Source organism: Anser anser (assembly GCF_964211835.1).
Source record: "Anser anser genome assembly, chromosome: 3".
Classification (NCBI taxonomy): domain Eukaryota; kingdom Metazoa; phylum Chordata; class Aves; order Anseriformes; family Anatidae; genus Anser; species Anser anser.
Genome location: NC_139722.1, coordinates 53,943,634 through 53,969,225, shown reverse-complemented (window position 1 = coordinate 53,969,225; position 25,592 = coordinate 53,943,634). Strand labels below are relative to the sequence as shown.

The following is a 25,592-nucleotide window of genomic DNA, read 5'->3' as shown; positions in this document are numbered from 1 at the left end:
TGCCCCTGCCTGGCGAGTCCCTCTGCTCCTTCCTCTGTGCGCAGGCAGCTGAGCCTTTAACCAGCCACAGTTAACCATGTGGTGTCCTGGGAGGCTGTGAAGGACGAATTTTTGCCACCAAAATTTTGCAGCTTCAGCATAGGACTAGATTAACACCTGAGTTCTGAAAGCTCCCCCAGAAGATGAACTTGCAAGGAACAGTGGCCAGCATGGAGGCAAGGAGGTGACATCCACTCACACCAAGTAAGCACAGCACAGGACAAACAGTGAGCATGCAGCTGGGACAGCAGGGACATGGAGGGGCTGCAGATACATGGCAGCATGTCCAGAAGCAAATTTCAAGTGTATGTGAGCTCTTAGTTCAAGAGTTTTGCCCCAAAAAACTAAATCCATTAAAAAAAAATACAGTTCATGAAAACAAAAACAGCTTTAACCAAAACATACCAACAGGTTGTACAAGCCTTCCCCCTCCCGCCAAAAAAGAAAAAAAAAGAGAAAAAAACAAAAACAGAAGGGCTGTCAGCATGTCTAAGCTATCAGCAACTTCCCTTCATTAAACCTAATTGGTACACATTAGCAATTTCAATTGACGCATGCAAAGAAAAGCAATTTCACATGGATGATGGGAGCCTCTAGCCAGTCTGGAGTAGAGGCTGATTCCTCTGTCTATTTACACCCCACTTTGAAATGTAAAAACTGATTGCTGGTAACATCAGCCTTCCTGTAGGAGCTGGGCCAACTCCATACTGGTGGCAAAAAAATACAAATTCTGCATGTACTTTGGATTTTAAGAGGCACTTGTTCTTCACCAACACTTGGCTGATGGGACAATCTGAGATACATTAATAGCTGCTGGTTGACTATTCACAAACCAATCATGCAAGTAGATTGGAAATAACTTCTTTAAATGCAAACTTTTGAAAATATTGGGTTGGTATATAGACTATGCATGTTATATTTCTAGAGGGAAAAAACCCTGCATGTTCAGACAATAAATTAATCTTTGAAATTAATGGACTTATATGAAAAGTATTATCAAGAATCAGCTAAAATTGGTGACCATACAGTAGAGAATTAATAACAATAAAATGTTGATACTGCTGATAGAATCATTAATGTTGGAAAAGACCTCCAAGATTACCTGGTCCAACCATGCCCCTACCACCAATATCACCCACTAAGCCATGTCCCTGTGCACCAGGGACTGTCTGGTTGATTTCCATTTGTGGGTTTGACGCTGCCATCTGGTTTCTAGCCATGGCTGGGTCCCATGCTGCGTTCCAGACTATGGGCATGGCTCTGCTCCAGGCGGCTGCCTGCCTGACGCTCCTGCCTTCGCCCCACACTGCCGTTGTGCCACCGGGAAGGCCCAGGCCCCCTGTCGCTGTATGGCTGAGGGGGCGGCCTGTTCCCCTCCTCGTTGCGGTGCCACTGGTACCGCCTGTAAGTGTCTGTGGGCTGCGCACCAGAGGTACCTCGACCACTGGTGTCAGTTGTGCCGCAGGCGCTATCCCTCTGCCCATGACACTTCTCATTAGGTGCATTCCTTCTCGGTGCTTCCTTGGAAACATCGCTGTCCTCTCACACTGAGGAGGCCTGCCGCTCACCTTCCTGCTTCAGCTCTTCTTCCTGCCACACAAGCCGGCTGTCAGAGTGCGTAGAAGCTCAGCGAGTGGTGGGCCAGCTGCAAGGGTCCTGTTTTATAGGGCCCGGAGCAAGGGCAGGGCAGCGGTGGCCACTGTGACCTCAGCAAGCCTCTGTGATGGAGTGGCCCACGCGTGGCCAAAGGCGGCTGTGTTGGGAGCAGCCTGGAAGATGCCCTCACGTGGAAGAAGGAGGAGGGTTGGGGGGGCTAAGGGCCCCTTTTCTGGGGCTGGCTCCCCCGGGCCATTTGGCTTGCCAGAGAGAAAGACTGCCCCTCGGCCACAGGGACTGCCCTCCACCTCCCATCCTGTGCCCTGGGTTTATTTTTAACACTGGTTTTTAGGTAATTTCATTCTATCCTTTATGGAAAAGAACAGAAGCAAGGTGCATCTTCAGCCCTAATTCCCATGTGCGCTTTGTGCTCTGAGTAAAGAATCTCTTCCTCACATCACATCTAATCTAAACCTCCTCTCCATTTGTTCAAAGCCATTATTCCTTGTTCCATCGCTACACTCCCTGATAGAGTCCCTCTCCAGCTTTCTTTTAGGCCACTTTTATGGGTTAGGTTAGGTGGCAAAACTGCAGGACCTTGCAAATTGCAGCCTTATCTACCTTGTTGCACATGTTCCACGTGACCTTTTCCAGCTCAGGCTCTAGCCTCTAATCAGTGTAACATACAATCATAGAAACATTAAGGTTGGAAAAGGCCTCCAAGATCACCTGGTCCAACCATCCCCCTACCACCGATGTCACCCACTAAACCATGTCCCTAAGCACCACGTCCAACCTCTCCTTAAACACCCCCAGGGAGGGTGACTCCACCACCTCCCTGGGCAACCCATTCCAATGCCTGACTGCTCTTTCTGAGAAGAAATGTCTCCTCATTTCCCACCTGAACCTCCCCCGGTGCAACTTGAGTCCATTCCCTCTTGTCCTATCGCTAGTTATCTGTGAGAAGAGGCCGACCCTCAGCTAACCACAACTTCCTTTCATTTGTGCATATGGAGAATATTGGTTCAGGAAATTATTCCAGCATGTGCTTAAATCTCTCTGAAGTGAACTCTGAATTGAAGTGCACGCCCAGAGTTAACTGAATATTTTGCAGCCTTTCTAGGTACGGGAGTGGAACTGGGGCCATAATCTTTAACTATATGATCCTATATTCTTCCAGTGCTATGACATTTCTTACAGGACAATCAGCATCTCTCTCTGCCGTGTGTACTCTTTGGCTGGCATCAAGATAAGCATAATTTATGAAAGTAATCTCACCCCACAGTAAATTTTACTTCTGGGTCATTTTACAAATTAATGAAAATTGGAGCGGTACTGAAAGTTGGCTACGTGCATACCCCACTTTGACTTGCACCTCCTGAGTTATTGCAGCTTTACAGACAGGGCTCCAGGACCCATCTATCAGCCCATCTGAACCGGGAACTGCTACTGTCAAAAGATCCATGGGTACCCCACTCCTGAGAGAAACGGTGTCTGGATCCATGCGCTGCAACAGCTTGTGCGATAACAGCTTTCCTTTTGGGGAACTGTGAATGTCTGCAGTCACTTTTCTGCCATCTACCCCTTTTCACACTAGTTTTCAATCACTGCCATCTCAGCAACAGCATGTATCACTGCTGGCCTTTGTTTTAGAAAGCTGATTTCCATTCTCCAACACCCCCACCTCCCAACTGACGTCTCAGCAACAATGATCCTACTCAGAAGCACCGTATTCTGCAAGACCTCTACATATGTGTAGATACACATATATAGAAATCACTGACAATTATGAGAGAGCCAAATATACTCAAATAGATCGACGCTATAGTTGTATTTGCCTTTTGTGCAGATAAATGATGAATTCATATTTGTGGAAGCAAAGCCACCAGCTGCTTAACAAAGCAACTCAGCACACTAACAAGTGAGGAACCAGCCGCAGCACTCCTTGAACGTGGCCTGCTGCTGTGGCCAGCTGACAAAGGCACGATGGCACTTGCAGGTCCGTGGGGTGACCACCACGAGTATGCTGCACTGTTATGCAGATTGGAGGCGGCAGCAGTGATCCCAGGGTTTCCCAGTGCGAGAGGGCTTTCAGACAAGTGCAAGAGGGGATGCTTTCCCAGGCTGATATACTGACCACTGGTGGGTTCGCACTAACAAATAGTATTCTTGGGGATCTGACTTAATCTTTGCTTCTCTGGCTGGAGCTATACAAAAAGCAAACAAAGAAAACAAAGAAAGATTTAAGTAGCATGTGCCCTGCCACCATTCATCCCACTCAGGGGCTGCTATCAAGCTTAACTAATAAGCATAATCAGCTCTGAACATTAACTTCTGAATCTTTTGGCAAAAGCTTTCAACTGCTCTTAAGATGAGGCAGAATACAGGTTAGGGGTGAAGGCTCCTTCTCCCTCGGCACCCCCTCTCTCACCTCCGGGCAGGTCTTGGACCAGTCCCAAGAACAGTGCTGGCATGGAGCTGCTCTTTTCTTATGCCGCAACCATGCATGAATACAGGCCAGATACAAAGAGCGCATTGTATCAGCTTTGTTGGGGATGTTGTAGCCTCTCTTTCCCCCGACAAGTTACCCTCCCGAACCAGGCAGCCCACTGCAGCTGCACGGGAAGGCTGCAGTACAGAAGGAATATTTTACAAGTTCCAAAAATAATTCTTGTGAGAAGTGAGAAGTTCTGTTTGAATCCTGACAGAGTAACAGACAGGCTGAAGCTGGAGGGAGCACAAATAAATCAGAGAAATAATGACAAAGGCAAACCTGCAGTGCTATGCTATTGAAAATTAGAGGACCTAGACAAGGTAGAATAACTCCAGTCTGTGGGAGAATTGTGCATTTTTTCTCTCCTACACAGAGCAAGGGAAGGGAAGAGAGAGAGAGAAAAGAAAAGGGAAAGGGAAAGGAAAGAGCAAAGAAGTCATGATAATCAGAGATCTTTGAATTATACCTGAACCCAAAGCACACTGGACAAGTGCTAACTTTTTGATGAAGCCCTCGAAGCATGCTGATAAACAGGCTTGAGGAAATGAAGAGCACTGCTGTTAAATGAAAATGAAAGGCAATCAGCACATCAGAGACGCAGATCCAATACATTTAATATCAGCATCCCAAACCAAATGTACTCAAGATACAGAGATCACTTCTGAAAAATTGGAAAGCTGTGCCTCACACTTCAATAGGTAATTGTACAGCAGCAGACCACTCTGTAAAGAGCTGCTGGGCTTGTACTGCTATTACTATTTGGAAAAATTGGTCATAGATTCTGTAATGTTGACAGTGACTTTCCTTGAATTGTATGTTCTGGAGTTCAGATTTCCATTATGTTTTCATTGCAGTGAAATTAAATTAAAACTGATCAAACGATAGCTGAGGATTACATCCTATTTTAAGAGTCTGTTCTTTCACTTTGAGCTAAAATGAAACATTGCCAAGGGCTGGCAGAAAAATAGCAAAGGAAGAACATGATTAAAAAGGAAAGCATTATTACAAAGACAAATGGCACATTTCACATGTCAGCTATTAAATATACTTACAGACTGTATAAAAATAATACACTCAACTACTGAAAAGGTGTTTTCAGGCAGGGCTATAGGATTACAAGGAGGTACTGGCACCATTACAGGGTCAGAGCACTTTACCTCCAGGCAAGGGGAATCAGAGACAGGCTTTGTATTGTACATTGCTGCCAATCAATCAGGGGAGAGAGGGAAAGAGCCCCAAATGGCAGCTCTTGCTGAGGTGTCAGGGGCAACATGTCTTCACGCTTCACTCCTCCTGGTAACTCTCGCTGGCATGACCCATATGCCGAGCCTCCGTCTGTGCTGCGCCACACGTGCCCTGTGTCCATCCCCAGTACTGTGTGGGTGGGTGGAGGGAACAAAAGCCAAAACTGGTCCACTGGGTTGGAAACCTCTCTCTTACGTTCAACAAAGTTCAAAGTAGAGATCGCTTGCTTTATTTCCCTGCATTTTGAAGGGCTGTGCATGCAGTTAACCGTTGCTGAGATTTTTGACATCTTCTCCTGTATGCACAGGGGTTGTGAAGGGACTCTGCAGGAACACAACAGATACATGGCTCACGTTGAAATGGCTAATGTCAAAGCTCACAGGCATGATAGCTGCACAGCCTCTCAAGACACTCCTGGATGTGTGAAAGCTCAGCCCAGGCTCCCTCTTGACAAGCATATGTTTTGAGTCAGGCTAGGCTAGTTAATGCTCTGGTCTGTTTGAAAGTCATTAGAAATTAAGCTTTTTAGGTTTTCATTGTTAACTTTTTTTTTAACTGCAAACTATTTCTTAATTGCATTAAAATAATGCAGGATTTTCCACTAATGCTTTTAAAAAGTGCATTAACATCTTGAATGAAAACGCTGCTCCAGGTATTTTCTTTGGGTCTCAAACTCCAGCAGCATTAGAGCATGGTTTGACCTCGGTTTGTTCTGTTTGTTGGGGCATTTAAGCCTGAAAATCAAGGTGACATTTGGGTCAGGTAATGGGCCTGTATGAAAACTGCAAAAATAGGCTTTTGTGAGGCAATTTGATTGAGTGAGACTGGAGTGCTTCTGAAAGCACGTGCAGGTGGCACCTCTGGCCACTCGCTCAGGACAGGGAGATGCCCAGGCCAGCAGTGATGCCTCCACCCAGCGGGGACAGATGACAAAGGGCAGAAATGGGAACCAATTCACTGCAATCCAGCACTGCTGTAACGCAGCCAGCGTCACATCACTAGTTAAGAAAAAAGAAAACCTATTTAGCTGACACTTGCTTTGTGTGCCATTAAGCCGGACTCTGCCTTTGCCCGCACTTGTGCAGTTGGCACGTATGTTAATTCACGAAAGGGTACAGACAGGCACCCGTGCTCCTGCAGCCTTTCCTTTGGTTTCAAAGGGAGCTGGGCCTGGCACAGCCACCCCAAGTCCTTCTTTATTCCCCTTGTAAATGGCTGTCGCTGCGTGCCCAAATGGCACGTCCTTTGAAGTTGCAGAGGAAAGGAGGGGGGCAGAGGGGTGTTTGCTTTCCTGAGTGAATTAAAGCGGTTCTGAAAGAAGCCGAATTTGCAATTCTGAAAACCAGACTCCTCTATAAGGCAGGCCAAGGCAAGAGCAGCGGGCAGGCGGCGGGCCTTCCCGCACTTTCTCCACAGTGCCCTCAAGAGAAACCCCGGCGCAGCAAGGGCGAAGGCTGGTCCTGCCAAGGGAGGTGGCAGCCCAGCGCCTTGGTGGCTTTTGTCATTTGTACAGCTGTCCTGTAGCAACTGGGCTGCTGCCACGCACCCGCTCGCCACCAGACGTTTAACAGCTGCCTAATAACAACCAGCTTTGCTCATTACACACAGAGGCTGGCTTGAACGAGGAATTCAGAGAAGTACAGATTAAATTACCAGCTCCCTGAACTAGACGGCCTTCACCTAATATTGTTAAAGCCTTATGTGAAATAATACAGGATGAATTGTGAACCTTCTTATTGGTTTCTGGGTAGACAGCTTTAAATGCTAATCGTTGCTAATTAAATTACTTAACTTCATTTGCCTCTGCCAATGGGCCATGTGATAGGGTGACTTTGGAAGACACCGCTCTTGGAGGATGTGGCTCTTGTATTTTACACCAGGGCAATGTTAATCACCAGAAAATGCAATTACCACATTATTGCTAAATCCATATGTATGAAATAAAATGAACTCCAGCAGTGGGAAGACATGAAATATTCGACTCCTTGAATAATGACAAAAAGTGCTATTTAGTCTCCTTGAAACACCCTTAACTTTTGTTTAGTATGTAAGGCCTACAACACAAGACTAATATGTTTATGACCAAACTAATATTTCATATATTTATTAAAAGTCTACCACTTATTGCCAAGTCCCAGAGACGTATCCAGACAAACACTTGCTGTTGCTGTCTCAAATTTTCAAAAGCTCCAGGCCAGGAACAAACACCAACACTGAATGTCCTCTGCACAGGAAGGATGCACATTCTGCTTCACCACCAAAGATATTTTTCACGTCTCCATTTGACACCTCGAGAAGCTAAGGCAGAGACATGAAATTGTTTCTCTACAGTTATTGACAGAAGGGGTGTCAGGATCCAGACGGTAATTCATGAGATCTTGGGCCCTACTCTTCTTGCGCTTTTCTCCCCCATCACACTGCTGTCTTTCTGCTAATCAATGTCATGTTCAAAACTTGAAAGCTAACCTCTGTGTCAATGGCCAGATGCACAGCTCCTTTGATCTCTTCTTTGCTAGTCCTTTTAGCTACAGCAGTACAATTAAAGCACCAACACCATCCTGTATTTATGCTAGCATTAAAATGCTTCTTGATGTTGATGAAGTCAGGAATAGATATCCTGCACAGATTGTTGGCTAAAACCTGGAATTTTGAAAACAGTGGTGACTGGCCACTGACATTTATCACTCAATTTCCATCACTGCCAACAGCCTTCTAAAGAAAACTCCTTCCATTACAGCCTTGCATATTGGCTGCATCAGTTGGAGCAGCACAACAGATTGCTCCCCTGTGGGAGTTCCAGTCCCTCTGCCTTCGCCCTGCTCATCTGTGTGGTCATCCCTACAAGCACCTGCTCTAAACATTTCGTTTAACATTGGCATTTGCTTCCACCACTCCGTGTTTACAAATGGGACACTTTTCATATAGCAATTATTCATTCAGCTCACCTCTGGAGCTTCTCCTGCCTGACAAGTCTGGCTTCAGCTGGCTTTGCAGTTACTTGCTCCTTCTGCATGTTTGCTGCAGTGACTCTTGTATGCCCATTACAGCCCCACTTCTGTTAAACAGCTGGCTGTGATGTGAAATGCCTGGGCCTCAAGCTCTGCAAACAATGAGATTAGCACTTGGGCCTTGTTGTGATAGCCATGTGCAGCAGGATTTGTGATGGTGTGACCCTGTCAGTTTAAGAAAGTAACATCAAAACCTCACAATCCTCTGTTCCCACACCTCTCCCGGCCCAGGCCAGTGTCTAATTACAATCAGACCTTATAGAGCAGCCAAGAAAAAGAGCACGCATCCAGATTAACGCAAGATACAAAAGGAGAATTAACTGCTTCAAGAAGGACGGAACCGATGCCGAAAGCAAAGCTCAGTGAATTGCACAGCAGCAACAGCTGCCAATAGCATGGTGCTGGGCTCTAGCACCAGTCGCTGCAGTCACCTGCAAGTGATGGGCTGGCAGGGATGTCTCTCTGCAAAGTGTGTGCACACAGCCCTCGGAAAGGGAGCGTACATACATCTCCAGCTTTCCCTTTGGGCCGTTTCAGGAGCGCACGCAATTCTCACAGTCCGTTTCCAGTGGAAAGAAGCAGGCGCAGCACTGGGCTGGTATTACTTTGTGACATCTTACTAGCTAAGAAGATTGTGAAAAAAACTCTTTTTGACAATATGTCACCGCTAGGCACTTTTAATCAAGAGCAAACTGACTACAACGTTCAGCCTGGATTAAAAAGTGCTCTTTCTCCTTAAATAAGCAATCAATCAAAGTGACACAATTACCTGGCCTGAATTAAAACACGTAGTGATTTGTAGTTCAAATGCAGACTACTCCGGAAATACGATTATCCATTTAATACTCAGAACCAAAGCAAAATGCTTCTGAACGCTTAATAAATCTTCAGATGGAAAATTTAACATTCAGCAACATGTTATATTGGTTTTGCTCCCAGTTTTATAAGTACCAATTTGTCTCTTCAAAAAGAAAAAAAAGACTGACAGCATTTCTTAATTGAGTCAGCAGCTTTGCCAAAACGCTCCATACTACTTGTTACCACAGGGGGAAAAAAAAAAGACTGGTTCAAACAGAAACAGTTGTGCCAGACAGACTTTGAACATACAGTCTTCGCTGAAAAGGCTAAGGATAAATCCCAAGGTCCTCACACATGGCTGAGGACTGAATAAAAACTTCAATTTCTGGTGTTATTTCATTCACATACAGTGACAGCGTCCCAAGTAGAGTAAGACGGCCTGGCTTGTGCTGCAGTGACATTGCTCTATAGAGTGGCAGGAGAAGTTTTGAGTTCCATGCATTAAGGTGATAGCAACACATATGCTAATTGCTTAAAATGTGGTATACAGTATTTCTCCGTTATTTCTTGCTTCTATGAATTATAATAGAAAGAACAGTCGTTGTCGTAAATAGTTGTAATTAGGGTAAAAAGAGACATTCTTTCTTTTCACTTCCTTTCTCTATCAGCTAGAAATGAAAAACATGATCACGCTGACTACTAATAAGCATTAATAAAGAGATTGACTACACTTAAATCACCAAGCTCAATATAAACGTTAACTTCAGTTACACACCACGGACCATACATCACCGTCACAGGAAGACAAGCAGTTTTCAAGCTGCAGATTAGAGAATAATGAACCAAATATTATCATGATCAGATGCACTCCTGAGCCAGAAAACAGTGTTTTTTAATCAGAAATAGGGTTTTAACTGAAAACATTTGAGTAAGTTTATTTTCAAATTTGTAAAATGTTACACTTCTCTTTAGCAGCAATAAAATGATGTCTATTCCTGTAAAGAAAGACTGCGCTTCTGAAGGAAGGAGAAGAGATATCAAAGTGTACTTGTAACATTTTAAGATGTTCTTTGGAGTGAAATCTTACCAGGAGGGTCTCTGTTCATCAGGGAGTACTCCTTCATCGTCATGTTATGCCTCTAACGAACGAACACAAATTCGCAAGTGGTGGCAGCCAGGCAAACCAAAAGGGAAAATAGAGCACAACACACCTGTATCTCACATTTGTACCACACCATTTCTGACTAAAATCCCAAATTTAATTTCATCACCTGCCAGCTCCAGTAAGTGAGAAAGGAGGACAAGAATCTTGGCTGCAGATGAAAGTGAATCAACCACAATCACACATCCCGCACAGCTCCGTGGTATTTGCTTTATCTTGAAAGGGTTAGATAGAACACAGCAGCAATGCTGTGACATTATTTGCATCAGCGGCAGCTTAAGTTACTGGGAGAACTGGGCTCAGTACTAGCATGTAATTCAAACCAGTACGTTGTATGGAGATTTACAAAACGCAGAGCACTTGACAAATACCCATGTTGGTAACAAGGGTGAGAGGAATGGGAATCCCGAAATATTCAGAGATCTGCTTCTGTGGGTGTACAAAAATTCTTAGTTTCAAACAATAGCAGTATGATCAACATGTCTTCCTTTAGATGGGTAATAGGTCCTCCAGTATACACCACACAGTGGCAAAATCTCATTTGACAATCTTCCATCCCATTTCACAAACCAAAGTACGACTTTGGATTTCAGTGTAGCTTTGTAATACATAATTTATCTGAGCTGTAGAAAGGGTATGATATTTCCATTAAAACTTAACTTCCTTCATGTAGAGGACCCATGTAAGACCTCAGAGCATACATAAACCTCATGCGGATTAAATGGCAGCTTTAGAGCTGTGGCAAAGTCTTTGGGGCCTAAGTATTTTTGTTATGTTGAAGTAACATTCAGCAAGTAAAAGGTAAACTAGTAACTTCAGTGAAATTTTATTCTATTTAGTAAGATATTCTGTAATCCAGTGCTCTGGCGAACATATACACAAAGTAATGATCTTTTCCTTTCCAAATCTAATCCAAAATTACAGCTATGTAATCATAGTCTGAATTCATTGATTCTCTGGGATTAAACAAAACGGTTGGCAGGTATAAGTGCAGAAATAATGGATACCCAGGTTACTCAAGTGCTAAATAAAAAAACTAATAGGAGATTAGAACAGAGAAGCCAGAATCAAAATAAGAGTGGGTGTTCTGGACTTTCCACTAGCTTTGTCTTGTCTTGTCCTCAATCTCATGAATCTCAAAGAAAATTCAGCAGACAAGCAAAACCCCCCACAGCCGCAGCCTGTCGGTGCGACGGCAGCAGCAGCCACCACCCCTTGCACCCTCTGGCTGTGCGTGGCCTCTTGAGCAACTCCATGGCTTGTCTTCTGCAGCAAGCCACGAGCAGCCTCCCTGGCTGCTTCGTTCTGCTCAGAGGAGATTGCTCTTGTCTCCTGCTGTGGCCACTTGGATTATTTCAGGAAGTTTTTTCCAGCCTGCTGCTGACGAAAGTTAACAGCCATGCTGTCAACTTGAGGATCTGACCGGAAAATCTTCTGCCTAAAAACTAGTGGTTTCTGAAGAGTTGTGAGACTGAAGGAATATGGAGTACAATTATGATGATAATGAAATGTTTAATGAGAACAAAGTCCCTTAAAAGATGACATGACCAATGCCTGCCCCCAGCTTTGCCAGTACCACGTCCTTCTGGTAACCAACAGTGCACGTCCGCCTCACAGCATACAGCAAAATTAAGCTCCAATCTCCTCCTTCCCAGGCAGAATAGACAGCTACCCAAGCTGCGCACACTGAGTTTCCACAGCATTCACATCTGCCCCATTACCAGGGTCTGCGATGGACAGATTTATTCAGACACCATGCCTCTTATTAAATGGGAGGCACGATTGAGCAGAACAGTTATTATGGCTTTAATGAATATCATTGGCATGGTCAAAATTCATTCAGAACCAGAACTAGACTGCATTCTACTTCTCTTAAATTGTGTTTTCATAATAAGTCACTTAATTCTACAGCATCTTTATATACACCTGTGTAAAAATGAGCAAAACATGTTTTTCCTAATGGACATAAGGCTAGCAAATAGCCTGGAAACTGTCAGTGGAGTGCTATAGAAATGGAGAGATTCAGTAATAATGAAAAAAAACTGCAAAATTCTAATGCATATTAACTGCCACTGATAGATCCATTTATGGCTTTGGAAAGCTTTAGAACAGCCCTGATAAGAAGTATGAATACTCATTCTTAAAAACAACAATCTGACTTCCCGTTCATGAGCTGATGCCAACAGTCATTTCATCAGAGACTGACAGGACCCTTTCTGATGTGCTGCCTTAATGCACATCAAGGCTATGCACCGATGGCTGCGGCCTGTGGGAGACCCCTACCGGAGCAGATTCCAGGCCGGACCTGTAGCCCATGGAGAGGAGACCACGCAGGAGCAGGTGACCTGGCAGGAGCTGCCGCCCGTGGGGGATCCAGGTTGGAGCAGTTTGCTCCTGAGGGATGGACCCCATGGTACGGAGCCGTATCTGGAGCAGTTCTTGAAGAGCCGCTGCCTGTGGGCAGCCCACGCCGGATCAGTTCAGCAAGGACTGCATCCCGTGGGAGGGACCCCACAGCACAGGGGACGAGAGTGACCGAGAAGGAGCGGCAGAGAAGAAGCTCTATAGACTGACCATAACCCCCATTCCCCCGTTCCCCTGCACCGCTTGGGGGGAGGAGGTGGAAGAGGGTGGATGGGGGGGAAGGTGCTTTTGGTTTCTTTCTTTTGTTTCTCACTTCTCTAGCTTGTTAGTAATAGGTAATAAATCTTACCATCTCCCTACGCTGAATCTGTTTTGCCTGTCACGATAATGACTGTGTGATCTCCCCGTCCTTATCTCAACCCTTGAGCCCTTTTCATCGTATTTTCTCCCCGTTCCTCTTTGAGGAGGGGGAGTGAGAGAGCGGTTGTGGTGGAGCTCGGCTGCCCACCCGAGTAAAACCACCACACTCCCTGAATGCAACAACCTCTGACGGGAACAGAGGAATGGCCTCTTTCGGTTTCACATTTCTCATCTGGAAAAGCCTTGAGCAGCTCAGATCCAGTTAAATGAATTATGATGAAAAGAAACCAAACAGCAAACAGCAGCTCTGTAACTTTTCAAAGGTTTCTAGAATGAAAACTTCATTTTTCAGTGGCTATGGTACACCTTTTTTCAGGGTCATGACAGAAAGAACAACAGTTCATGACACAAATTGCTTATAAAAAACAGATCAAGAGCATTTAAATCCCACTCTTGGACAAATTCACAGATTCAAAGTTTACCTAAAATGCAAGTACCTCAAACGCATATACTTCAAATGCGTGTTCTGTATCTTTTTGTTCATCCATGGGTATTTACCATCAAAGCTTGTCAAAGTATAGAACACATTTCCATGCAAATTTTTAAAAATACTAAAGAAAATTTCACTCGAACATCTGCATTATTTTATTCAAAATTGTTCAGAATTTTTTTTTAAATAGCCTTCCTCTTACAGTTTTCAGATTTCTTTTATGCTACAACTGCTGTTATTGTAATAATAACTGTGGATAAGCAAGAATTTAAAAGCCTCAGCCAGCTTTAGGGCAAGGTAGTTGCTGTTCTGCATCAAAGACATTACAGTTTTTATCACCGCTGGTGTAATTGCCTTCACTGCTTTCTATTCTGTTCTCTGCCATAACAGCTGTATGCCTCATTGACCTTCCCTTATTTTCATAAACTGCACCAACCATTTCCCTTTATTTGCTATTCTATTGCTACATTAAAACAATTCAAGAAGATTAACTAGTGAGGAACAGGTTACCTTTACAGAAGTCATGCTATTTTGACCTCATTTTATCTTGATTTTCCAGCTGCTTGATAGCTGTGTTTCCTTTCTTTTTCCATTTAATCAGTTTACCAGGTGCTGAAATACAGCCTCCTGGTTTGTAACGCCCTCTATCACCTTCAGCGCCTCTAAAGAATGCCAACGCCAGCTTGCTCTTTGCCAGTGCTCCAATGCATTGTGTTGTATTAATCAGAAGTGCTGTAATTTTACTTGTCAGCGAGAATACTCCTAAGATAAAAGCATCAGAGGCAGGGCTGCTGCTGCCCCAAGCGCCCACGGCAAATGGTACATGAGAGAGCCACCAGCTATCACTAAAATGCACGGAGAAACATGACACAGAGAAACCAAGCCCAGACCTGACAGCACAGCCAACCCCTCACCAGCCTGTCGGCATCAACCAGAGCATTGCTTGCTGCTGCTGCTCCCTGTGGTCCAGAGGTAAAGCAGTTCTTGCTGTCGTGTTTGACTGGGCACCTTTCTTGATAACTGAGCTGGCTGCGAGAGCCACGTGTATCATAACAAGGCAGGAGTCTCTGGACAGTGGTGTCGCCACCTGGATGATGGGAACATTTGCGTCTTACAAAAACATGGACAGAAAAATCCTACACTGCTCCTTGTTTTTAGAAGCTACTAAAAATAAGCCCTGCGTGCTGCTGAGCCATAGATGTACGGAAAGAGCAGCCCGTCTGCTGCCGCGAGCGTGCCAGACACCACACCACAGCCTCTGCTCACTTCTCTGCACAAGGCAATGCGGTGAACATGTCTAAGAGAGCAAGGAAAACTTGCTAGGTTGGTAACGGCTTGTAAAGAAAGCTATAAAAGCAGCTGTAAAAAAAAATTAAATAAATTTTCCTATTCTTTTCAGCAGTTTAGAAAATTTAAAAGCCTGATCAACCTCTTGCCCCAGCATTAGCTCCCACAGGCAGAGACTGCCAGAGGGGAACACTTCAGCACACCTACTCACAGCTACAGCCTAGAAGTTCAAACCAACTCCATATAAGGTCTTAAATTTGAAATTGCTAGTTAATGTCAAGTTAGAACTGCTGTGAACTGATAGGTAAAAATATAAATAAATTAAAAAAAAAAAAAAGAAAATCATAAGTGCAATGGTTTCAGTGGAGTGGTACTGAATTACACGAGCCTGCATATAGCTACTATAAGATATGTATTAGCTGCCAGGTCTGTCACATGGTATTTCTGCAGCCATTAGAGATGGATATTCTAGATAACCATCCAGTGATGTTTAGAAGGGCATGACAAAAATACTGCTGAAAATGATAACAACTTATACCAAACAGCTCTTTCTAAAGTCATCAACTTAATCCTTTTTTATTCCAAAAAGTCCAAATACTGTAAAGCAATAAACAAACATCATTCTTTCACTGCACATTCACAGATGGAAGCCATACAGGCTAAGTGAAAGAGAATGAACCAATTAATATGTTTAACCTCTCATTTGTTTTATATTCATAGCTTTTATACATGGTCAAATTTATTCTTCCTTCACTTGTTCTTTTATAAGACCCTAGAGAATGATGCTGACCTTGTGTGTGATATGTCATAGCAGGGTTGTTAACAGTCTTCTTCATTAAATGCGAGTAATGCCTGACTGATTTTGGCAACACAATGTCTGCATCTAGATATGCAACAGCTCTGTAAAATCAAGTGATGAACAAATGCAACACTACATGGTCAGATGTCTAATATGTAAATACATTTGTTAACTGGACTCTAATTTGCTAATAGTATGCAGGCAATAATGATACAATCAGGAAAAAATCATGCATACTAATTTATTAGGTAGCATACCGTAAAATAACTACTTTTTTGATAGCATTTCACATGAATGCACTCAAACTCCTTTGAAACCAACTAACACACAAACAAACAAACAAACAACCTGAATCTTTGCGTGCCTGAGAGCACATTTTCAGTCACAGCTTTATTTAATTTGAGCAATGAAGTGATATACATTTATATCATCAGAAGAAGGTACCAAATATCTTCCTCACCAACCTCTTAGGACAACTGAGAAGTCTCATTTTGAAAAATGATTTCTCTCTTGCAGGGACTTTTTTCACCCACCACTTTGGACTATTAGTAAGCTGCAGACATCAACTGGTGCAAGAGCAGTGAGATGTACCTGATAAGAGTCAGGTAACAAAATGCTCAGCTGTGCTGACTTGAGTCTGCAATTTACATTTTTCAAGTGTAAAGTATCTTTACCAATAACAGGCTTACCGATTATGCCTATAAGCCCATTTAAGTGACTGCCTACCTTGGAAAATCCTCCTTCCCGTAGCTGTAAGAGACTTAAAACCTCACTGCAAATCCATAGCAAAGCAAGGTACAGAGCAGAGCAAGGAGATCAGCCACTGATATTAATTCTCCGGAACAGCTACTGGTGAGAAGAGTGAAAAGGTCACTGGGGCATTATGCACTCTCACTGTGACTCATCTAATTGATCTGCTGGAAACAGAGTATAAACAAGTTCATGATGCACATATTTTCTAACAAAACACTTGGAAAACTAATTTAATCTTATGTCTTTGCAGTTAAAGCATCTGTACTGCAGACTGATAAAAGTTTACATCAAATGTGGAAGTAAAGTGAACCCTGCCATTTACATTCCCATCTGAGCACCAAAAATGATGCAAGCACATCATTTCTCTAAGTTTGAGGAATACATGTCAGGGGGCAGGGGAAGAAATTAAGGGATCTTTGGGATGGGAGTGCACACCAAGCACCAGAATCCTTACACTACAGGAAGGGGAGAAACAAATTGCTTGTGGATTCACTTTATTTGATTGATCGGCACCTCAAACATCAATAAGAGTCAAAACTTCAATCCTACACCTTGAATTTTCCCTCTGTGGTTTACATTCACATCTCGGAAGATGGCACTTTGGAAACTTTCTTTGCCACTGTTTATGTGAAAATTACTGTGAAGGCACCAGTTCAAGAGACAGGCGAAGCAACGTATTGTCATAACTGTGTTTTACTGCAAATGTTGTTCTGTGCAGAGAACCTAAGGTGCTTTTTTTTTTTTTCCTTTGGTAGAGCTGAAGCTAATTTCTCACTGTTGTAAAGGCACAATGTTCTCAGGTGGTGTGGGCTATGCTGCATAGATGACAGAAGTCTCACGATACCACAGGCTGTTTAAAGCATTAGGTTTTAAAGCACCGGTGTACTCCAGGCACTCTTATTGTATGCTGGGAAAGTACAAGTATTCATCAAAACACAGCAGGAACCAGTTCTAAAGCAGGGTACCTGACATTTAATCCTGCCAATAAAATGCTGCTGGCGAACAGTTTTTAGGGCAGCTGGGTTATCCGATAAAGAGCCCCTTTTGTCCTCTGCTGTCTGTAATTACTACATACCTGTCAGGAATAAGCAGCGTGCATCCCGTCCTGCACATGCAGAAGTGCAAATAGTAAAGGGTTTCATAAAGAAAACCCAGCTTAAAAGCAATCACCTAGATTTGGAAGCTACAGGGAAAATAATTTATTGCTACAGATCAACAAACGTCACACCTACTTAAGTGCAACTCTTCATGGCCTGTAATTCAAATCGTTGGTAACGCAGTTGCTTAACAGCACCTTCTAGCAGAAACAGAAAAGGGAGACAAGGAAGAAAACAACACAAACACACACTGACACTTTTGCAGATGCCGTGCATTAGGAGACTTTGGGTTGCGCCTGTAAGTGGAGGGCTTTCAAAGCCCTTTTCACCTTCACTCTACCGGTGGTCCCAGATTTCTGCAGTGGATAAGGCTGGCTGCAGAGCTGGACTTCCTAGAGCTAGGACAGAGAGCAACCACCACCAGAGACTCTAAAATGAAAGCATTGAATGTAGAAAAGAGAGGGAAAAAGACACCACTTAAGAACTAGTCAATCTTTTGTGGCCTCACGCTCTATTTCTACTGAACACAACACAGACAACATGAGTATGCTGCAGCCTAGAGAAACTAGGAAAGTGTAGAATAGACATCTCTGTGAAACTCTGCAACTTTGCCATCTTTGTGCTACTGAATGCAGGAGCTTTCAAGGATATAACGACGTAAAAGCACTCAACTTATCTAGGATCATTGCTCTTTGCAAGAGTCATCCAGAAGTCTGCTTTTGACCTCTAACAGGACCATGAGTCACTTTGTAGCCCCACAGAGGCATGCAAAGTCTGGGGCAACAGGGTGACACTGTGGCGACTGGGTTAATATCAGACAGGACACTAACTCCAGTACGAAATAACAGTCTTCAGGATGTTTAGAACATTCAGAAATTTTAGAAACATTTGAAAGCTTTTTATTTGTACTTTCAGAAATATCAGAATCAATTGTAAGGCTTTCAGTTAGCCTACCTGGTCACTTAGTAATGGCTCACCTTGAGATTTTAACATGAGAGATCCTGGTTCTCAGGAAAAACTAGGCAAAAGCACCAGAAAGCTTTCTGTCTTCCATAGCAGACAGAAATTTATGACACAGAAAAACAGAAAACATACTTTAAGAGCACTAGAAAAAATGTCAGTAGTGAAAGATCGATATCCAAAAAAATCTAGTTTATCAGCAAAATAACTGTTGTCTGCTGTCTCTCTCATGCATCCTTTTAACAGACTATCATCAAAACTCAGTCTGTGTCCAGGGCAGGTACTCCCACCCATGAGGCTCCCTTCCCCAATCTTCCATGCTCTTTCCTATCATACCCAAGCAATTTTTTACACTTTGTCCTCCAGATATGACTGGTTTGAGTCTTGCAAGATGTGGAGAAGCAGCAGTGAGAAGAGCTGTGCAAACAGTCAGTATTTCTCACAGTCTAAGAAAATTAGTTAACTAATAAACTTTCCTTAACATTGCTTAAGGACTCCGAAATTTCGTTTAATAATCACCTGAATTCTCATTTAGTCTAAGGAGGTGTAATTACTGAGATCATGGGATCTAGTTCAGTTTCAAAGTCTGCAGACGACACAAGAGTCTGATTGTGGACACCAACAGAGGTATGAATGTATCAAATCCAGGACTGTCATGGAAACATAAATGTCAGCTTCACCAATTTCAAATGTAAGGACGGCTGGGGGTGGGAGAGGGGAGAAGGTGGCAGAAGAAGGAGGGCAGACAAACAAACAAACAAACATTTTAAACCCTATAAAGAACATATCTTCAAGTATCCTCAAACCACACGAAAACTCTTGCTTTAACATCCACGTATTACTTTCATGAAGATGTGTTCTGACTTCGAGCTACCTTTCTGGGTAGCAATTTAAACAGATCCCTGGGTAGGCTTTCCGTCAAAGTACTACACTGAAATATTTTTCCTCAGGTTGACAACATGGGTGGCAAGAATAGTAGCAGGGCTCTGTATGTATCTGTAATTTGATTGCTGAGCAGCCATCCATCACCTACCTGTTTGGCAGAAAGCCCCTCACAAACGAGCTGCATTAATCCGCTCCCGTGACACCTCGCGCTGAGCAGCTCAGCACGGGCTCTGACATTGCTCCAGTTATCTTTGCTGGCTTCTATCACACTTGGCATTTTGTGGATGCTTCTCTGAAATTAATCAGTCAAAAGAACGTGATAAATAGATATAGAGCCTCAATACAGTAATCGGAATAAAAGAATTTGAGGTTTTTACAGGTGGCCTTCAAGAAAGTTTGGCTTCTGAAAAAATATTTGAGGTGACTGGACAGTGGTAGTCAGGAGTTAATGAGGCCATACAGTACCTGCCACGAGCAGAGTATATGCTTTTACTCAAGGAAAAAATGGTGCTGCCTTAGAATGCAACATACAAAAAAAATGTTTGGTAATTTATGGGCCCAGAGAATGAGAATACGGAGAGAGAAATAAAAGAGACACAGTGCTAAGTGTATGCGTGTTGCCTGGAGGAGGCCAAAGCTAGAGCTGACCTGCTGCTTAGAGAAAGAATGGCAAATCTCAGGGTAAGGACAACTCACGTCATTTGCTTTTTAGTACTGCACTGCTCTTAACCTTAAAAATAATTCTGCATCAGGTTCACTGATAGAAAGAATACATTGCAAAGATGTTATTATGCCCTTTGCACGCTTACGTATTTCTAGCTCAGTCTACAGGGAAAACTGTTATGAAGATGATAGAGTTACAAAAAAATAAAAATAGAAATCAAAACGTTGGAAGGAACAACATAATGAGTTGGATACCAACCCTACACAAAATTAGCAGTGAATGCTTACTGATCCCAACAGCTTCACCATGGAAATCTGACATTTTCTTGATAAAGGAAAGATTTTCACCAGATTTTGTTTTAACTCTTTTGAAGATAATAACAGATGTAAAAACACTATATAAAAACAATTATTTGAGAAAGTCTTAGGAGGATCAGAACGTTAATTTCTACCCAATTTTTAAATTATTGCACTATTTCCCCGTTTCATAGACAAAAAGAATAATTCATATGCAAATAGTCAACAGCACACTTCTAGTTGTCACTGGATTTCCCCCATCACGATCCATCTGTTTTAGCACATCATCTCCATTTCCATCAAGGCTTTTCTGCACATTCCAGCAGCTTTGATGATTTTGTCTGGCACCTGACAAACTGCAATTATACATATTTTTATGTAAAGCACTTTCTCAATGTTTAGCGATTTAAAGTTTAAGGAATGCAAGTGTCTTATAACTTTACAGGTAACAGTCCCCCTGATCTCTGTCTAACCAGACAGAAATGTGATTTGAAAACTGTTTCTTCTGATGTACCACAAGAATGGAAGTCTTCTGCTCCAGTATGTTTATCACTCATCTTTGTCTCTTTCAATTTCATCAGAATGGTTGGAATGAAATGAAATTTGGACTTCTACTTTCAGTAGACATGACGTTTACAAAGTAATTTCCATTATGCACTCATACTTACATGCTGGTAATTTCAAGAAAAGATCTGTTTTAGATTTAAAATTTCTATGGTTGCTTTCTACTCAAAGTTGTTTTCTTTATTTGAAAAGCTTAAGGGAGAAACTTTATAGTTAAGGGTATTTCTTTCAATCATTTAATACTTTCTAGGCATGCTATAACCATATTTTTAAACTGTAAATCATCTGACTTTGGAAGCTCATCATTCTGAGACTTTCTGCTCAAAAGCCAAGCCTGTAGTCTTGCTACAGGCTTGCATAACTAAATGAGAAATAGGAAGTGCCCATACATATTCTATATTCCCCTGTCATTGCACCCTGACTCTTGTGTGTCCTCTTTATCCCATTGCCAGCCCCAGTCTACCACACAAGTTGTAGATCCATCTACTGAACCCTCAGTGGAAAAATACAAATGACTAAGCCAGCTACTCCACAAATTCACACTATAGTTCAAATAAGTGAAGCCATCTGAAATGATCTGTGACATAAACCATGATAGAAATGTTGTTTGGCTTCACATCCCTTCCCCTACTGATCACTTTTGTTAAGATTTATTTCCAGTGAACAACAACATCAGCAACTTTTTCATCAAAATCATTAACAGACTCATCTGGGAACCAATTTATCTATGATCCATGATTTGATTTTTATTTCCAGTATATTTATGAAACAGATTTAAGAACACAGTTAAGAACTAATCCTTTGCAAACAAGCCACAGCAATGATGTTTGCAATCAAAGAGTATATCAGAAATTAAATGAGCTATATGAAGCAGATATATCAATTTTAAAAGAACAATATGGATAAACAAAAGGTGAATACACTAGTATTAGGATGGCATGAAATTCAAAATATTTATACCTAATATGCAGTATATGAGCTATTATCTTGGAATAGCAAAAGAATAAAAAAAGAAACAGATTATCTACTGCACATAATAAGGAGTTAACAAAAAAACAGAATCAAGTTTACTTCAGATAGTGGATTCTATTCTTATTGTCATCTGGTTCCCAGCCTGCTAAAGATGTGTGATTTCACTTCAAAGACGGAGCTATTGAAGAAGCAGAAGAGGCACAAACCATTCCCAGCCCTTTATGCCTATGGAAGGTAGACATTTTATGGATGGCTACGCTTGGTTTCACAAGTTCTACAGATGCTGTTGTTATTACTTTCGGGAAAATATTGATCTGCTGACAGCAGCAACCGTGCCAGAGCTGACTGTAGATGATGGGAGCCTTTACATTTACTTCAGCAAACTTTGGTTCACAATCCCTGAAACACCAGATACTGAAGGTAAAGACAAAAGGTGTGCTGCACAGTGCAGCTTGGCAGCCTTTCTGGTACACACAGGTATACAGTTGTAAGTTTTACAACGAGATGTTTGAGTTTCTGATACCCAGAAGCAATTTTGGAAGTAACACGGTTGCTATTTCAGAGCGGGGAGAAGAAGGAACAGCCACTGAATTGGAAAGAATGGGAGAAACATCAAACAACTTGAAGACTGGGGGAAAAAAATTACAATTGGCAATGACGCCAATTTGAGAGCATAAAAAGAGTAAGCCCTCCTCAGATCCTAGGAGGGTACTCCGTATTCTGAGAACGAAATGGGGACAGTAAGACCAAAAAGGAGTAAAAGGTCATGCAAGTGTTTAGCATTTGAGATAGGCTGTCTGAGAGGAAGAAGGAGCCACACCAATGCCACAAGGGCAGCAAAGTTTTAGTGGAAAAAATCCACATCAAAGGAGTTCGATTCCTGGGAAGGCTGCTGCTGCTAGTAGAGAAAAAAACAGGAGCCCTCTTAGCATTTCTTGAGGGTTTGCAGCATACGTATGGACTTGTGCTTGCTCACTTTGTACTGTAAATCACAGTTGAATATGCAGATTGAACGTCTATGAAATTTTATGAAAGGACATCATTTTAAGCTTAAGAATAAATAATCTGGGCTGTATTCCAGTAGATTTGAATTGTTTATTTTCTGTAAGAAGGAGAGTTTCCTTTAGGGGAAATCAGCCTTGGCCACAATACCCATGTGCAAACCTTCTTAGAGGAGTTTGTGCCAAGCCAATCAAGTTCATCCACAGCAGCTCCAGGTAATTTGCTGGAGAAAATTAGATTTTTCTGGGACAATAGTGAATATTTTCACTCGCTAGAAACTATCCAGCATTGAGCGGAGGTTATTGAAAACCAGCTCTAAACTTCAATACAGTTTGCAGATGGCTATAAGAACTGCAAACATTATCACCTGTGACTGACTTTTTTTTTTTTTAACATGGAAAGTTTCCCACAGCCTCGAGCAGATATACCAACCCCGTGAACAGATGAAGGCACAGTGTATAAAGGAGGACTTTCATTTTACGTGAGGTGTCTCAGATTCACAGGCTTGCAGCCAGCCACCCCACAACACTTCTAAGAAACAGCCACCCCCAGCACGCTGCGTGAAGCGCTGCTTTCATGGGTGTTTGTGCGGTCAGCAGGGGTGCTGGCTGCAATGAAACTCCTGCGATTTAAATTGATATCTGTTTTTGAATTTCTATTTGCAGATCCATATGCTGAGACTCACTGAAAACTTGCTAATATATTATCAACACTAATGAGACTAGAGGAGGCACGCTGTAATGGATCCAAGCATTGTATGAGACCTAATTATCCTCTGCGGGTAAGGGCAGGTAAATTCCTCCACTCCTTCATCCATGCAATGTTCTCTGTGATGCTTACAGGCAGCCAATAAAAGCACCTGTTCATAGAGCTTTCTGGAAATCTGTGTGTTGCTTTAAGTTCCATTGTTGGCATAAAATGTATTTTATTTTCAGGATCTTTTTAGTCTTGTGCTTTTTGTTCTTTTCAGTATTTGAAAAGTATTTGACACTATAAGCTATTTGTGTCTTTGAAAGACTACCTAGAAGTGGCTCTTCGTCATACATTTCAGTGGCGTTAATTCGAACAATTTCACCATTAGCACAGTAAAATTCTTTAGAGCAATATACATATATATATTATTTTAGTTAGACTTGTCACAAAAACACAATCAGATCAGCTTTTACTTTAAAACTTTCACTTTGGATTTTTGTTTCTCCCCCAAAATATAATTGTTGACGCCTCCGATTTTGCCTAAAAAAGTATGTTACTAGCTTTTTGTTTGGGGAGTAGTTGGAAGAAGACCGTTTTCATTAAAAAGGGACACCATAGTTCATTTAGTGAAAGTAGGTAAACAACTTTACCCAAATGCTAATAGAGAAGAGCGTTAACGGTACTGCTACTTAGATTGAGAAAACTTGGGGAATGATAGAGGAAATGTGTAAAAAACAAACAAAATGTTTCCTTCACCCATCACTTCACATCTGTATCGTTACAAAAATATAAAGGGCCTTACGATGGATTCCAGAAATCTTGCACAGAAGCAGAATACTCCAGCATATGGAAAATAGAGAAATCACTTAATGTATCCTCAGGAAAACGGTCCACAAGTGCCAAAGAGCAATGGGATATTTAAGGATATGTAAGATATGCTATCCTCATTTTGTCAACACAGTAGCTGTACAAAAACATCTACATAAACTGTGATCATCTATCCAATAAACGGATAGGAGACAGACATCACTAGGTTGAAGAGTATAAATTAGCTTTAAACAGTCTACGTTGTAAAACTGAAAAGCCAAATCCTTAACATCATGCCTCCCCAAAGCAAAATTTAGTTCATTGTTCCCATCCTTATTTGCTGGCTCCATATGCTGGCTCTCACTTCCCAGATTTCTCATTTTCGCTATTGCATGAGCACCATCTATAAATGCATCCTAGAATAAATCTGAAGAAAACTCTCAAGGAGCTGTATGTACTGAGCTCCAGCACCATCAGCCTAAGCAAGAGAACAAACAACAGCTTTAAAACTTGGGGGCACAACAGGAAAGGAAGGAGGCCGGAGAACAAGCTACATGGGATTTCAGGAGCATGGGTGCAGGCACTGAGTGGGAACACAGCAGCTTCGCCCTCCACCTTCCCACCCTTGTCCAGTGCATGGTGTGTGAGAGGAACCTGACCGGTCTCCAGCCTTGCCTTCTTCTCCCTCACTTGCCTGGTCATCACTGGCTGACACTGGGAGAGGAAAACTGGTGAAACTGGGAGAGGGAGGGGGTTACATCTGTACAGACAAACACGTGGAGGAGCGTGCTGGGCACCTGTGCCAGCCATGCTTGGGGGAAAAAAGAGATTTCATATCCTTACCTCATATCCAGTAGTATTCAGAACTAAACAGTGAAAATAAGGCAGAATTTCTCCTTCATGCCTGATTCTAGATGAACGGTTTTGCTCTTTATAGGGACCTCACAGGCTTTTCTCAATTTATATAAAATGCCTTCCTCTAAGGAGCAAAACTGAACAAAACAGAATGAGGACATCTTAAAAGACTGATTTGCCAATAACGTCTTCATTTTGTTTTGGAAACCAAAAGGCACAAGGGTCTCCACAAAGTTTCTGAGTTCAGCTATGACAAGTTTTGCACTTGCAGCAGGTTGAGCTCAGCTGAATTCCACTGATGTTTAGCTATACCTGGTTCCTAAATTACCTCCAACATTTTAAAGTTACACTGAAAGGGCAGAAAGCATGGTATTAGTTTCAATAATTCATCTTTTCTTCAGT

The 25,592-nt window shown here is 42.4% G+C and overlaps 1 protein-coding gene and 1 long non-coding RNA gene across 3 annotated transcripts in view; both read right to left on the bottom strand.

The window, feature by feature from the left end:
- SLC35F1 (solute carrier family 35 member F1) overlaps window positions 1–25,592 on the bottom strand; it is a 247,681-nt gene that overhangs the window by 160,242 nt on the left and 61,847 nt on the right. The window lies entirely within an intron of this gene.
- The window catches only part of LOC310896142, a 33,387-nt gene continuing 13,017 nt past the window's right edge, over window positions 5,223–25,592 (bottom strand). For both annotated transcript variants that reach the window (XR_014581224.1, XR_014581225.1), the window contains 2 exons: window positions 19,486–19,629; window positions 5,223–5,697 (listed from right to left, as the gene is read on the bottom strand). This is a non-coding gene — a long non-coding RNA (uncharacterized lncRNA). The remainder of the gene's footprint in view (window positions 5,698–19,485; window positions 19,630–25,592) is intronic.